Below are 11,994 nucleotides of genomic sequence, written 5' to 3' on the forward strand. Positions count from 1 at the left end.
GTTTTCTATTTCTCATCTTCATTTAGGGCAAAAAAAAAAAAAAGAGTAATGTTATAAGTTGTCTGGGGATACAGGGTTTTGTCTGTTTATGCCTGAGTGTCTCAAAGATGTCTGGACCACAGCTTCATCTCAAGCCCTCCAAATCATCTAAATATCCAAGATTTTATCCCTGCCCTCCAACCTTCTTAGATTCTGTATTTCATAATTTCAATAAATGCCTTGCCAATTTCAATAAACATATTTCCATTGCTACAAATTTTTGTTCCTTTGCCTTTTCGTCACATTTATGAGGCAGATTTTCCATTCCTGGGAAACCCAAGCATCTACTTTTTCACTATTTGCAACCTGGGAGCCTGGCCTCTGTAGAAAAGGCTGATTCCCCTACAACCTCAAGTCAGCCTCAGTGGAGGCCGGGAAGATGGCAGTCAGGAACACACTTGCCTCCAAAGCCTCCCCAGAACTCTCCCATACATGCTGGCCTTGCTGGCACAGGCTTGGAATCCCAGTACTGGAAGACTGGGGATAAGCAAGTCCCTGAGGACTTGCTGGCCAGTCTGTCTAGCATAACTGGGAAACTCAAGGTCAATGAGAGGCCCTGTCCTAAAGGAGGACTGTGGTGTTGCTAAGGAAGACACATAAAGTTGCCCTTTGGCTGCATGCACTTCCCCCCGACACACCTGTGTGCACGCACATACTAAAAATGAAACAAAATCAGTTCTAATCAGTCTTCCTGTGGCGGTGCGGTCCAGTCATTTTTCTACTCTGGAAAATGCTACAGCAGTGTTCGCCGTTCTCCTCTACTCTGTGTTCCAGTGAGCTGGGTACAATTATGCCCCAACACCCAGCGGACATTTGATAATGTCAAAAGACAGTTGGAGACCTGATAGCTAGTAGGAAAAGGTCAGGATAGCCCGGTGCAATATAGAACTGTCCTGTTAAAGGCGTCAGCATGCCAAGGTTCTGACACCCCGCCCCCTTTGGCTCTTCGTACTTACTATGTGCCTGCCTTCCTGAACAGAGCAAACAGCAGCCTCATCTTCTCTGTTTGAAATACAAAACACTTACATATTTCTGCACTCGGTCTCACTTCCTCTTTGGAGAGCTGGGCTGTGCACTTGAAGCCAAGGCCAAGCCTGCCACCTGTGCGGACGCTTTCACAGCGGCCTCACTTCTCCGTAATGCTATCCTATGTATTATTCATTTTCTGTTGGTATTCTCTCTTGCCTTTTGATTTTCAACATAGCAAGCTTTCGACTGAAAACAAGACAAATATCTTTCCCTCCAGGTCTTGCCCTGTCCTTTTTTACAGATCTTTCTCCAAACATTTGTTACTAATGACAGCTGTCGGCAATCCCTCACTTCTCCCTCGAACTCAGCTTACCTCCAGTCCAACTTCCAGCCTTCTCACCCCATTGAAACCATTCTAATCAAGTCACCATTGCCCTTCTGGTTTGGAAGTACCTAACAATTTTTCACCTGCACTAGACTTCAGCTTTCAATGATATTTGTTACTCCCTGCTCTCTGAATCATCCTTCCCTTAATTGCAGAGACCCAAGAACCTCTTGATTTTCAAAACCCCCTTCCTGGTTCCCGTGTTTCCTGTGGAGTGAGCCGCCCTCTGGATGAACCCTTTAAATGGGTGCAATTCCTTAAGACTCTCTCCTAGGGATTAACATCTCCTCCGTTTTCATTCTCTTCCTAACCAGTACTATTTATACCCATTGCTCCATATATGCAAAACATTTTCATTTTTAAATGAGCTTTTCCGGTTCAGTATTCTGGTTTCAGGTCTCGACATCTAGTCACCTTCGTGTTTGTAAGTATGTCTGAACATCAAAGTCTCGGCATGTCTTGATATCTGCTTCATCCTTGATCAACCCCTTTTCATTTCCTTTCCAGGTAGGGAACATTCTGTGGTCCAGGTAAGAGGGAGTCCATAGTTGTTGGCTGCTCAGATGAGAATAATCTTGTGTCATTTCCCCCAGGGTCAACAAAGCCAGGCCAATGCACAGAACTGGGGCCTTTCTCATAGTTTCTTTTATTCTTGAGCAAGTGACCCAAAGGCAGGAAGCTGTTGAGCATTTATCCCAAGTTTAGGTGGTAACAACGGTTTTCAGCTGCACCAAGGTAAAGAGGTGTTTATGGTTTCTCTGTGGGGTGCTTCCACAGAAGGGGCCTCTTTCCATCCCTCATCCAAATTCTTTGGGAACAACTCTTCCTCAATCAACTGTCCTGTTAAAAAAAAAAAAAGCAAAAACTATTTAGATTGATATTTAAATGTGTCAACATCCAAACAAGTGACTATGGGGTGTGATGTCCTTGTTGTCCACTTGACAGAACACAGAAAGACTCACCTGGGAGGTAGCTCCTGGGTAAGCCTGTGGGAGATTATCTTGGTTAGGCCTTTGGAGCAGGAAGATCTGCTCACTGTGGGTGGCACGGTTTCTGTGCACTGGGATGGAGGATTGTGTGGAGGGAGAAGTTGAGCAGAGTACGCACATTTGTTTCTCTTCGCTTCTCAACTGTGGATACAATGTAACTAACACCTCAAATTCCTGCCACTGCGACAGCCCAGTCTGTGCTTCCAAATGGTGAGTCAATGGATGGATACTGTCTCCCTTCTGTTGTTTGTGTCAGACGATCTTACCTGAGCAACAGAAATGAGGCAAGGGGTGGGGGGTGTTAATATGAAAATCTAGTCCAGATCTTCCAAGAAAATTCTGCTAGCAACATATCGTTTAATGTTTTAGCTAATAGTGTGAATTATAATTTAAATCGTTTAATTTGCTAATCTCTCTAATTTTTAACGCCAGCAAAGGAATTAATTTCTACTCATGGTCTGGGAGCTAATTTTGCCACAGGTGAAGAATTCAAACCGTTTAGTGACTATACACCAACAGCAGTGTAGCTGGAACACCAAAACCCCTGTGGAGGGAGGGATGGGGGCAAATTTATGACCAGAGGTAGTATAGGATTCGTGCCATTTCACTCATGAAAGGATAGCATTTCCTAATACAACCAACATGTGCATTCTGTTGTGGAAACTGTTCTTTGGGGGATTGTGGCTTTTGAGAAGACTCCTGTGAGAATGTATATGTTGGTTTGTCATATATTTGACATTTGATGTTTTCATCAATCCAACATTTACACCCATTTCTATTTAGTGGCACTCTTCAGTGAATATAGTCAGGTGGGTGATACAAGCCCCATGTTTCACCGCTGAAGCTGGAGATGTCAGAGCATCTCTCTCCCTGTCCCTTGGAGTGAAGGGGTGAACCTATCATGACTATTGTGAGGGGCAGTGCACTTGGCTAGGGAACATAAAGATGAAGATTGGACTGGGCCTAATCTTTGGTGGGATGATTTTTGTAGGACTGGAGTTGTGTTCTGGATAGACATTTCCCATGCTTTCTGCTTGCTATATTTCTGAATTTTATGTCCCAGCCCATATGCTCCAGAACTGATTGATTTGCTCTTGACTGTCTTTTACGTGCACTTCCTTACATTTAGATATTTAGAGGTAATTTATATTACTCACAACCTAATGGGCATGGGATTTAAAGCCAGCTCCTAATTCTGGCCCTTATTTGAAACTTTCTGTCTCTGTCAATAGTGAAATAATTAATCTAGTCAAAAGTGCCAGACTATATCTTTGACAACTCTGTCTGAAGCTGGAATTTAATTCTTTGTTTGAATGACTTCCCTCATAAGTATAGCTTGAGCCTATCTACTTCTCTGCCAGCATCAGCACCAGCTGTCTGGTCCAAGTGACCATGCTAACCCACAAGCACTGCAGTAACGCATTCGGTCACCATGCACTTTTTCCTCCCCTGTCTGCTCTTTTCTTGATGTAAGAGCTGCACCACCACATGACTTCATTACCCATCTGTGACCGACCACTTTCTTTAAGTTACCTGGGAATGTGCTTGCTGTATATATATATATATATATATATATATATATATATATATATATATATATATCCGCAAGGAGAAGATGGCCAAGAGGCAAAAGAGATAGACCCCTGTTGATACACTGTGCTCTACATAAGTGGGTTTGCATCCTTGTTGGGAATAACTTTGGGGAACCAATGAGATAGCATGTATTCTGGCATATAGATCTGCAAACACACATCATGCACACACACATACAAAGTTACAGGGCCTTATAGTTAAGAGTACTGGCTACTTTTCCAGAATACCCAGGTTTTATTCTTAGTACACACTCAGCTCAGAACTGTCTGCAACGACAGTGCCAGGGACCTGTGCTCTCTTCTGGACATATATGTAGGAAAAAAAACCTCATATGCATACAATAAAAAATGAAATAAAAATTTAATTTCAGAGATAAAATGGTAAAATAGTACAAATTTATTTCTCATAGTTCTAAATACTGGAAGAGAGCTTGTAATTTTATTTTTGGTGATGCCTGTCTTCCGGCTTGTATGTGGCCAGCTTCTCATTGTGCTTTGGTGTAGCTGTATCTTTCTCTAGTGATGCTTAAGGAAGACAGAATGTAGGGAAAGAAGAAAGAAAAGGGGGAGAGGCCTTACTTTTTAAAAAAGCCATCAATCCTGTATGGTTAAAGCCTAACTCATAAGGCTTTCTTTAACCCCAGTACTCTCCAAATATAGGCACACTGAGGTTTAAGACTTAAACTAAGAATTTTAGAGAGGATGCAATGTAATCCATTAGTAATTTCCCAACCAAACTCTCGAAAGGTTTAGAATTCTTATTACATGTTTTTATAATATCCTCATCTGTGTTCTTAGCCTTATCATGGAGTTACTTTATCAGTACACATACTTAAATTGCATTGTGTGTAAAAAACTTTCATTTGCTATATCTAAGTGACCAAATAGCCAAACTTAGCCACTCAGTGTGTTGTTAGATACGTGTTGGCTATGTTCATGGTCAGGTGACTGAGAGCTATGGCTCATAGGTAGCCAGCATTGTACAAGCACTTAGAGATGTTCTCTTACGTGATCTGAGATCAAATCTCAAGTTCTAGTTCCTAGTGAATGTATCTCTCCTGACACTTTTCAAAAGTAGAAAATTCCCGAGTGAAACTATTAGAAACTGGGGGCTATCTGTGCTGGTCATGGCCACATTTAACATTAGCTTGACTAATGTGTGATTAATGTTTTGTTTCTCAGAGAGTATATTCCATGTGGAAGGCCCTTCTTAAGCTTTGCTTGCAGATGTTCCCTGGTTAAGAACTGCTCTAAACCAGTCTGGAGAAGCACAGTGGTTAACTCATATTCTACTATAAGAGAAGCTACCAATGGCTAGAATGAGATGGTTGTGGGCGCCCTAATCTCTCTTCTGTATGATAATGACAGCTAATCTTAAACAAAAATTACCACCCAAATAGTAATATTGAAACAAATATGGCAAAACTCAGTGTCGATGACCCATCCTGGTCAACTCCCTGGAACTCTCAGTTCTCAGATTTCTCATGTGCTCTATTTACATCCCAGAAAGACCTTTTCTCCGAAAGAAGAGGCAGCATCAATTCAGAGTCGAGTTTTGCTTAGCTCTGTGGTTGGGGTCAGATGTCGGCATAGTCAGAAGCAATGAGTAGCTTCAGGTGCAACTAGGCACGGAGCCTCCATTCCTAAAGGTGACAGAAGAAGGGTCAAGATGCGCTGTTCACCAGATCCGTGTGCTTTGTTCACGACAACATGGGGGCAGGATGAGGGATGCAGTCCTGCCACACACTGCAAATTTCACCCATGTATGTCCGTTTGACATATCCATTATGCTAATTGAAAAGCTACTAATCTTGCCAGAGAAAATGATTTTCTCCATCATCGTGCTAATTTGCAAAGACCTCTGTCTGAGATACATGAGGACGTGTGCGTGGTCATGAACACGACGCAAGCTCTTCTTCTAGTTAGTTCTGTGACGTTTCTGAGAGTATGCTAGCCGACCCTCCGTGGAACAGGAAGAGGTAGTTCCTGTTTAGGAGGATAAAACAAACACAGGGTGAACCCAAATGTTTATAGCCCCCAACTAATTCATGCTAGAGCCTTAAAAGCCATTGGCATTTTTCAAGTGCCTCGCAGATGTTAGCAGTTGCTCGACACCTGTGTAAAAGATGGCCACTGGACACAGAGATCAGTGAATGCTCATCACCCCAGTGGATAGTCTGAGGCAGAGAGGAGATTAATTTCATTCTTCTGGCATTAAAGGGAAAGTCTACAATCAGCTGAATGAGAGCAAATTTTTCTTTTTCACTTACAAATAGGCTGGCCCCGGCGCATAAATTTGGGCCTCCTTGCAGCATCAAATGTCCTGATGAAGCATTGCTAAAGACCTTGAACATGACAAAGCCTCGGTGGGAAGGGATTCTCTTCAGGTGACTGCAGGGCTGCTGGGTTCTAGGACTGGCGCTGAGGACTCAAGGATGGGTATTAGACTTTCTGCCCCTGCTTTCCCCCATGTAGAGATGCTCAGCAAATACTTAGAGGTTTGCTAACCGGAACAGGTAGCTCTCAGCAGGGGCCCCAAACTAAGGCTAAACAATGCCAAAGCTTCCAGAAGGTGAGACCTTAAGGCTATAGCAGTATTTCCAAAAGTTGCTTGGACGTAAGATTTATAAGGAATGACTGATTAATGTCACAGGTTTCAGAGTCTGGGCCCAGATCTATGAAGTCAGAATTCCCAGAGACATGACCTGGAAGTCTGTACATAATACTCTAGGTCAGTGGTTCTCAAATAGTATCTGCAGGGTGGGGGAGGGGGGAGGGGGGACAAGGTGAGGGGGGTGAGAGGTCGTCACTAAAGCAGGGAAGAGGAAAGCAGAAAGCTGTTCCCCTCTCTCCTCCAGTTTCAGTTCAGCAAGTCTCTCTGTGGCCTTCCCACCTTTGCATTACTAACCTGGAGAACCATGTTTCTGGTCTATGAGTATGCATCTTAAACTGTAACATGCATGTGGATCTGTCATATTGGTTCCTAGTTTAGACACTGATACTAATTCTGGAGTTCTGGGAGATACTGGTTTTCATTTCTAGCAAGCTGCCTTACCTGTTGCAAAAGACTGCCAGTTGAAGAACCTGGGCACAGTGCGGACACCTCTCCGTAGACCTCGGCCTCCTGAGCCAGAGTTTATGGTTAACAAAGTGTTTCAGCCCCATTCTGTGCTGATTAGTGTTCGAGAGGCTCCATCGCGAGGTGTTTGCATCAGGAAATGTACAGATGCTGTACTGCCTTGATGGTGCGCTGGACGAGAGTTGCCGGGAACGTGTGGTTACAAAGTGAAAAGGCTGACGACCGGCTGGGAGGAATGTATGCTGTCCTCATCTTGTGACTAAATACCTGACAGAAGTCACTACCGCGGGGAGGGACTGATTTTGGTCCATGGGCAGCCTGTTAAGGGCCAACATGGTGGGGAAGGCAGAATGAGGACCCTGACCCAGAGCTCATCAAGAAGCAGAGAGCTCAACTTAAGGTAGGGCTGGACTTAAACCCTCCAGGCCCATCTCCCCAAAGTCATTAACATCTTTCAGCTGGGTTACTCTTAAAGGTTACAAAATCTCTCTAAGCAACATATGTGGACTGTTAGTCAAACATAGCCTCTGGGGGTGTTTCACACTCAAACCATAATAAAGGTTTATTAGCCAAAGGTTGAGAATAGGAAAACAGCAACTAGTCGGATCTGAAAATGAGAGGAAGATTTAACACCCACCCCCGCCCCGCCGTCTTTTCTCCTTCCCTCCCTTCCTTCCTTGCTCTTCAGCTCTTCATAGCTCGTTGTCTTTCTGGCTATGTGACTCTGACGTTCTCCAATAGCTTGGAGAAAATTTTTTAGGATGCTCCTTGAAAAGACACTTATTTAGGGAAGGCAAGTAAATGGCCAGAAAGCACAGGGAAAAGACTATAAGGCTTTGAACGTCAGTGAACTAAAAATTGTAACACGATGAAACTGTACTTTAAACATGGCAGGATGGCCATCGTGAAAAAGACCACAATAGTGTGGAGAAGAGTGTGGAACAAAGCGAACAGTGTACGCTGTTGTTGGGAATGCATATTGGAGAAGCCTATAAAGGTAACCAATATAGAGGTTCCTCAAAAATGTGTGAGTGGGGCTTCCATGTGATTCAGTTATGTGTGTGTGTGTGTGTTTTGGACATACATATGTCCAAAAGACTAAGTCATTATCTCATGAAGACATCTGGCGTCTTGTGTCTATTATGACATTATTCATAAAACCCAACATATAGAAACAAGTATCTGTCAACAGATAAGATGGGAGAATTATGATGAAGGTTAAACGTACTAGTATTCGGTCTTTCAAAAGGAGATCTTGCCATTTGTTAAGTCGTGGATGAGACTGAAAAACTTCATTTTTAAATGAAATAGGATAGACACACAAGGAAGAGGATGTGTGACTTCAATTATATGTGTAAAAGTCTTTAAAAGCTGGAACAGAGAAAAAGAAATGGCACAAATAGGAACATGTCAGTCCAAGGGTTCACAGTTAAATAATGTGGGATGAATAAATAGAGGGACCGGACATGTGACAGTGATAATTGTTATTAAAATACCATAATGTACTGGAGATTTGTAAGAGAGTATGAACTGCCAGTGTGTGACGGGCAGGTTAAATTGCTTAACTACAATGTCATCTCACTACTGAGAGATAGTCAGACATCATGTTCTATGGCTGAACATATACAATTTTTGTTTCTGATTTTTTTTTTAAATTTTTTCTCTTTGAGACAGGGTTTCTCTGTAGCTTTGGAGCCTGTCCTGGAAACTAGCTCTTGTAGACCAGACTGGCCTTGAACTCACAGAGATCCACCTGCCTCTGCCTCCCGAGTGCTGGAACTAAAGGTATGTGTCACCACCACCTGACTTTAAACATATATAATTTTTTATTTAGAAGTTGAACACTTGTAGACAGATACTCTGCACATGACAGAGATATGGTGTTGAGGCAGTCTGCTTACGATCAACCTGTAAGGTTTCTCTTCCTCTCCTAAGCTATATCATTTTCTTTAATGTCAACTGTGTTAGGTACACAGAAAAAGAATTCTTCCTTACAGTTGATGCTGAGAAATCAAAAATTAGTATATAGAGATCAATCACCTATTCAAGGTCATACAGCTAATTCGTCCCCGGTCTTGGGAATCAAGTACTTTGTTTCAAACTCCAGTGTCAGTTTCATTAAGAAACACTTGCAGAGCTCATTACCTAGTTACAAATACAGCAGTCTGGAAATTGTGTTATGTGAGAGAACGGATCTTTCTAATCAAATCTTTCTACATTGCTTGACAGCCTGATCCTTCCAACTCCCTAAAGGTGGCTTTCATCTTTACTACTGTATCATCTTCTTCCAAGATGATCTTTTTGAAATGCTGTTAAAGTCAAAAAAAAAAAAAAAGAACAGAAAAAATTGCATTGTCCCATGAGATTATAAGGGAACTGAAGAACTTCTGTTGTCGGGTGATGTCACGGTAGCTTCGAATGTCTTCACATAGCTCATTATTTATGTCTTTGTAAGGATGCTGATGCAAACAGACGTCTAGGTCTTGTAGAATCAACAGAGTGCAGTACTTATATTTAAGTTTATGTGTAATATTTGGGAGTGATAAGTGACAACTATGTTACTGATCTTTGTGTTTAATATATATTAAATATAATACATGTTATGATTTTTTAAAGTATGTTCTTATATAAAAAGAAATATTATCAAATCAAGCATATGCCATGTTGCCCTAGCAGCAGCCTCATTCATCTTTTCTTGTGTTTTGTTGTCTGATATAGGTTCTCTCTACATAGACTTGGGTATCTTTGAACTCTTTATATTTCCGCTTCAGCCTCCTGAGTGCTGGGATTACAGATATGCACCACTGTGTGCACTAATCTCATGCATCTTATGTCAAAATTATACTATGAATGCATGTTGAATGGCCGACCTGTACCACTCAAGTTTATGTAAATACACCCTGTGACATTTGCACAAGAAAATTACCTAACCATATTTTTCTCAGGATATACTCCCCTCACTATAGATCTTATTAGAGATCTATAGATGTTTGATGGAGGAATGAGAAGATCAGAAGTAAAGTGTATGAACTATATGGAAAAGATTCTGGCATCCTCTCCCTGGGGATACATACTTTCAAATGAGTCCTAACTAATAGGAATATCTAGTCTCTCTTTTCCTTCAATCTAAGACAAATAAAACAATAACATGCAGAAGGGGACGAGTTGTGCATTGTCTTACTGAAGGATGATATGGTATATGGTATGAAAACAAATTGCAGTGTGGTGGAGAAGGTAGCTACTGGAGGAATTATCACAATGTAAGGAAAAGATTTGGCAAGAAGCAACGATTTCCTTGAAGAAAGGAAATTAGAACAAACTGGGTGGCTGTGGGCTGAGGGAGGGGGGGGAATGAAAAGGTAACAGGGCTTGACAGTTCTTCAGAGATGCTTTTCCCTCCACAGACCAACCTGTCCTCTTGTAAGGCATTTTGTTATTGGTGTTGTTTTTTGAGACAGGGTTTCTCAGTGTAGCTTTAGATCCTGTCCTGGCACCTGCTCTGTAGACTCAGGCTGGCCTAGAACTCACAGAGATCTACCTGCCTCTGTCTCCCAAGTGCTGGGATTAAAGGTGTGTCCCACCACAACCCAGCTTGTGAGGCTTTTTGCAGGGCCTGTGTGCTGGTCCTGGTTGAAGCAAGCCAAAGTTCAAGGAGCCTGGGGACTTTGGTATCCAAACTCTGATCAGCTAACATTTTGTTTCCATTGATCAATGGAATGAACAGTTTTGCTGATCATTTATGAGATGAAGAAAGAGAATCCAGCAAGCCTTTGTCCATCTCTGCACAAGGTGAATAAGGGGAACTGAAAGTCTTAACCAAAGTCAGACGGGAAAGGACATTCATTTCCTAGGGCACAAAAGGGAATGTGACTTCGTAACCTACACTGTTCTCCCGAAGCACAGGTCCCAACTAAAGTTCAATGTTGTCGATATTATATAAATATTACTATGTTGACTGTTCTGCTTTTTTGAACTTAAATTTTTTCCCCCAAGGCAATTTTAACTATTTATAAAAATCAAGAGCTTTAGAATCTACTTTCTGTTCAAGATGTCAGTATTATAATTACTGTGACTATGTAATGTTTGCAAATTCCCTCGTTAATATTTCAAATCTTTAAAAGAATTCCATTTTTATATAACTCGATAAAATACAAAGTCATCCTGTTTCTTCCTCAATGAATCTCCTCTGGGCACAGTTGGCCACCGAGTCCAGAGGTCTGTTGCTTGCATTCCTCAGTATTCACCAAAGTTCCAAGGCAACCACTTACACCTTTTCATGGTAAGAAAACTCAGTAGTGATTGAGAACCTGCCAGGGTCCTTGTCTATGTCCTTGCACCTGTTTTTTTTTTTTTTTTGACAGATTCTCAATTCATAATTTGGTGGAATAAAAGTACTTTGAATAATAAAATTATTGTTGCTACTAAAGAAAGGCCTATTATTTCATGTCTTCCAGCATGGATTTTGTTTTGATCAAGCCAATTTAAATTTGTAAAAGCTGTATGGAGTATCTGGAAAATTCACATCATAATACTCTTAAGTCTATGTAAGTTGACTATTACAACTTACCAATAATGATATTTAATAAAAATTTTATTAAATAATTATCATACATTAAGTGTATATTATATGTTAAATACTTTAGATAAATCTTGCTTTTATTTTCATAGCAATTTTGAGTAAACTGCGGGTTGGATTTGAATTGTTTGGGGTAACTTATGTGCAACTACAAATTAGGATGGTAAACTTACCTAGCCTCCTATTATAATGAATAGACCTGTGTCATAAAAATGTATTTTGAGCTGGGCTTGGTGTTGAACACCCTGTGATCCTAGCTACTTTGGAGGCTTAAGGCATGATGATCATGAGTTTGTAGTCAGCCTGGGCAGTGTAATGAGCCCTCATCTCAAAAATGAAGCATTATATGTCATTGGTATCTTCAT

The sequence above is a fragment of the Myodes glareolus genome, chromosome 1, assembly GCF_982192425.1.
Source record: "Myodes glareolus chromosome 1, mMyoGla1.1, whole genome shotgun sequence".
Classification (NCBI taxonomy): Eukaryota; Metazoa; Chordata; class Mammalia; order Rodentia; family Cricetidae; genus Myodes; species Myodes glareolus.